Raw genomic sequence first — 4999 nt, 5'->3', positions numbered from 1 at the left:
GCTGCTATGAACACAGAGGTGCATAGGTTCTTTTGAATTAGTGTTTCAGGATTCTTTGGGTATAATCCTAGCAATGGACTCACTGGATCAAAAGGCAGTTCCATTTTTAGTTTTCTGAGGAAATTCCATACTGTTTTCCATAGTGGCTGCACCAGTCTGCATTCCCACCAACAGTGCACTAGGGTTTTCTTTTCTCCACATCCTCGCCAGCCCTTGTTTGTTGATTTGTTAATGATGACCATTCTGACAGGTGTGAGGTGGTATCTTATTGTGGTTTTTCTTTGCATCTCTCTGATGGCTACTGATGTTGAGCATTCTTTCATATGCCTATGAACCCTCTGTATGTCTTACTTGGAAAAGTGTCTGTTCAGGTCCTTTCCCCATTTTTTAATTGGATTATCTGTTTTCTTGATGTTGAGTCGTATAAGTTCTTTATATATTTTGGAGATCAAACCCTTGTTTGAGGTATCATTGGCAAATCTGTTTCCCCATATAGTTGGTCCCTCTTTTTTTTTTTTTTTTTGAACACATTCAGATTCAATATTTATTTAAGAAAAAAAGGAGAGGCTGGGCTTGCCATCAGTCCTTCGCTGGCTCGCTTAGAGGCCTGTGGTCATTGCTGTCGGGCAGCCACACTCCCATGCTCTGTAAGAGGTTGGAAGCAGGTCCGGCCAGTCCGGCCTGGGAACTGTACGATTCCAATATATTTGAAACCAGGTTCAGGTCTACGTCCAGTGGTGTCATAACAGATCCTCCTGCACCATTATCTTCCTCATCTGAATTCTTACTGGTAGATTCCATTTACTTCTGGGTGGTGAAACTTTTGCCAATGCTGGTATGTGCCAGTTCCTGGTCCATCTGGGCCATGTATGACTTGAGATCATCAAGTGTTCCTTTTACAGATGCTTCTTCCCTGGGCTCTTGTGTTTCAAAGTCCAACTCATCATCACTATCTAAACTTTCAAAGTCTTCCTCATCCAGGTCATCAGAGTCTGATTCATGAGGCCTTGACCCTAAAATCTTATCAAAATAATTAAGAAAAGAATCTGCATCAAAAGTTATCGGGGCCTCAGAAGGTTCTCAAGGCAGCTCTGCTCCTTTGTGGGTTGAGACTTTGGATATGAAAGCTTTCATGCTCTTTGAGACATAAGTTAAGTCATAGTTCTCCTCCTTCTTGGAAATGGGGGGCTCTGGCTCTTTTTTGCCAGCAGCTTCTTGCAGTAGTTGGTCCAACTGATCTGGTGAGAGATCTAACCATTGGTCATCATCTTCTAGGGGAAGATTGGCTTCTTTTTTAAGCTCTTCGATATCAAATGGTAACGTCTGTAATAAGGTTAAGATTTCTTCACCTGGGCTCATAGCAAGAGAGCTTTCTGGTCGGTTTACTGAGAGTTGGAAGTAGTTCTTTCCCATTTCTAGTCTTTCCTGGTATTGCGCAGAACCTTCTATCAGTCCCTTAAAGAAATCATTCTTTTTCAGACTGTCAAGGAAGCCAGCCCAGAGTGGTGAGGCAGTCACAGGGGACTTCTTGGAGTCAGAAAAATGTGGGCTACATTTGGAGCATAGAATCTCAAATCCGTGAGCCAACTCCATGCCTAATTCATGGGCTCGGTATTGGGGATGAGATGGCGGAGGCAGTTTGTATCCACTCCGACGGTCTGGCATAAACCTCTGTTGCATCAACTGTGCATACAGACATTTAGTAAAGGTGACTGATGTCATTATTCGTGTTTCAGGCAAGAATGTCTTGAAAATACCACAGGCTCGCAGGTCAATTGGGTCCCGTAGGTAAAATGCCTGGACTCCTGCAGCCACCAATCTGGGGTGCTGCTTTAGCACTGCTACGATGCCAGCTGGAAGGAAGCAGTGAGCTCGATGAAGGGAGGCTTGAACTTTTTCTGGGTACCCTCTCATGCGCCTATTCACAGCAGCTCGTATAGATTCCGAAGCCAAAATCTCTTCTGAGTGTGTTGAGATTATATTTAATGCTTGAGGGATTGTTGGGGGTGTAGCGGGTAACCAGGACACTGCTTCAGGTTTCCTCGGTGCAGGAATAATGCACAACTCCCCATGGTAGAAAAACACCCTATTAGCACTATTATCAGGATTCAACCATTTAGGGAGAAAGTCAGCAGCTTCTATTAACAAGAACTCACCATCATTGTCTTCAATCCTTGCTACCAATTCTGGAAATTCCTTTGTAATTTGCTTTACTATATAAGCAATAAACCATTCATCCTCAATGTTATCCCCAAATTTTGTCATGCCAAACATATGAGCAGGAACACCTCCTGTCCCAGGTTTATATTTCAGATTGAAAGGCTGATTCTGCCATATATAAGGGACCAACATAGGTGCAGACTGGGTCATTATTCTCTCTATAGTTTTGAAGAATCTCCTCGTGTTTTTCTGGGCCCCTTGATTCATCTGGTATCAGGAACAGGCAGTACTCCACAGTATCTTCCACTGTAGCAAGCTTCATATTTTCCTCCATTCTTCTGGTTCTGCGGTCTCTCCGACATGTCTCTGCTGCGGCACTTTTCCTCAGCCGCCTCTCCCACTGCATGAGCTTGTCAAGAACAGCCAGCAGCTGCCAACGCCCGGCCCCGGGTTCGATCCAGATCTGGTTCCTTTTTCATGCTGGTATTTTCTTTCACTGAGCAGAAACTCTTAATGGAATACTATGCAGCAGAAAGAAAAAAGGAACTCCTACCATTTGTGACAACATAGATGGAACTGAGAGTATTATGCTTAGTGAAATAAATCAGGCAGCAAAAGACAAATACCGTATGATATCACCTAATACAGGAAACTAATGAACAACACACAAAAAAGAGCAAAATAGAACCAGAGACGTGTAAACAAGAAACAGACTGACAGTGACCAGGGGATAAGGGAGAGGGGGAAAAGGAGAGAAAGAAGGGGAAGGGTCTAGTGAAAAAACTAGTATGAATGACCTTGGACATGGACAACAGGGTGGGGATTGAATGTGGGAGGGGTGGTGGGCGTGGTAGGGGAGAACAGTGGGTGAAAAAATGGGACAACTGTAATAGGAAAACAATAAAAAAAAAAGCAAAGACAAAAGAGCACAATGTTACTCATAATATTAAAGTTACATGTACACAAACCAGGAAAAAAGCATATTTAGAAAGAAAAAATAACTAATAAAATACTAGTTAGGTTAGAATGGTTGCCTAGAGAGCTAAGATGCATGGAAATAGGGAGTGAGAAAAATAGAAACAGCAACAAAAGTTGGTTTTCCTAGATCCACTCCTGGGTGTATATGAGGTAGAGCAAAAGCAACCCAACACAAAAGAGAATATACACATGATTCCATTTCCATAAAGTGCAATGAAACAGAACTAATCTGTGATAGCAGAAGTTAGGGTAATGACTACCCTTTGAGAAATTATTATTACAAAAGAGCACAAAGATGTCTTACGGGGTGTTAGTAACATTCTATTCCCTGATCAGATGAACGCTGATAGAGCTGTACACTTTTGATATGTGTATATTGAATGTATGTGTCACTCAATAAAAATGTAAACTATTTAAAAAATAGAACATTTGAAAGTTGAACTGATAATAAAGTAATACTGTTTTTAAAAATATATTTGACCTTCGTAAAGTCAAAGTTTAATTGTTTTGAACAGTGGTATGTTTTTAACCAATATTTATTATATATTCAATGTAGCAGTTTTCTCTCAAAATTAATAATTTGTGTATATTTTTTTGCTTTTATTAGTGAATTTATTATTTTTCTAATTTAGGAAGCTATCTTATGGTTGCATTCAAGTCTTTATGTTAGGGAGGAGCAGACTTGTAGGAAAAACAGCTATCAAATATTCATAATCTACTATTTTCTGAGGAAAGTGAGAATGAGCTCTTACTACAGAGTTATATGCCACTTACAACAAGTTATATAAGAAATAAGAAAGGGAACTAACTTAGTGCTTCAGAAAAAGATGCATGCATTGCGATTTTTATATTGGCCAATTTGTGCAGTTGGTTGGCTTTTAGTAGCAACTACAATAAAGCAAATTGCCATTGAGAGATTAAAAAGATTAAAATCAGTTCTAGTATATACTTGTTATAACTATGTAAGTTTAAGGTCTACAGTGTAATCATTCGATATGTGTGTATATTGGGAAGTGATTGCCACAGTGATCATCTCACATTGCTACTATTTGTGCATGTGTATGGGTGGTGAGAATCTTTAAACCTACTCTTTTAGAAACTTTTAAATATAAAATAAAATACTGTTAATTCTAGTTACTATGCTATACATTGCATCTCCAAATACTAGAAATCTTTACCCTTTGACTGCTTTTACTCATTCCCACTCCACATACCACACCCTTGGCAACCACCAATCTGTTCTTTGCCTCTATGAGTTTGGTGTTTTGGATTCCATATATAAGTGAGATTATACAGAATATGTCTTTCTCTGTCTGACTTAGTTCACATACCATAATGCCCTCAAGATGTCATTAGTGTGTACGTGTGTGTGTGTGTGTATATATGTAAATATAAATACATAAATGTGTATATATCGGGTCGGCAGCCGTCCGTCTCGAGAGACGATGGTGTAGCTTCTTAAGAGTCTATCTGCACCGCCGAGAATGGTTGTGCAGTCCGACTCGGGAGTGACACGGTATCTGTCTCCTCCCGTGTTGAATCGACATCTTGCGATGACGCTGGAGTGTCCTCTCCAGTGAAGCTGAAGCTACAGAGCCTGGGCAGGGTGATATGGAGGGTCTGCTGTTGCCCATGCAGCAGACCCCCCCTCTCTTCGCAGCTGAAGGATCCAAGGGAAAGACGGAGTCAATACAGCTTGGCTTCAGGTGCGCCGCAGGAGTTGCCGGTGTTGACTACAACGTCAAACCGCCTTAGGGACTCCGGCTCCGGATTTTCTGTCGGGGTTTACTCCCTTAGCCTTTCCCCTGAAGAGGTATGCCGCAAGGCAGCGGAGGTTTTTTGGAGTCAGAGTTTTCCTTCT

The 4999-nt window shown here is 41.2% G+C and overlaps 1 pseudogene; it reads right to left on the bottom strand.

The window, feature by feature from the left end:
* Positions 1–528: 528 nt before the first annotated feature.
* Positions 529–2494, bottom strand: LOC149996433 (protein ecdysoneless homolog pseudogene; annotated as a pseudogene).
* Between the last annotated feature and the right edge of the window lie 2505 nt (positions 2495–4999).

Source organism: Furipterus horrens, unplaced genomic scaffold, assembly GCF_987537825.1.
Source record: "Furipterus horrens unplaced genomic scaffold, mFurHor1.1.pri manual_scaffold_12, whole genome shotgun sequence".
Lineage (NCBI taxonomy): Eukaryota > Metazoa > Chordata > Mammalia > Chiroptera > Furipteridae > Furipterus > Furipterus horrens.
The sequence above is the reverse complement of the archived record's forward strand: the minus strand, read 5'-3'. Positions and strand labels throughout refer to the sequence as shown.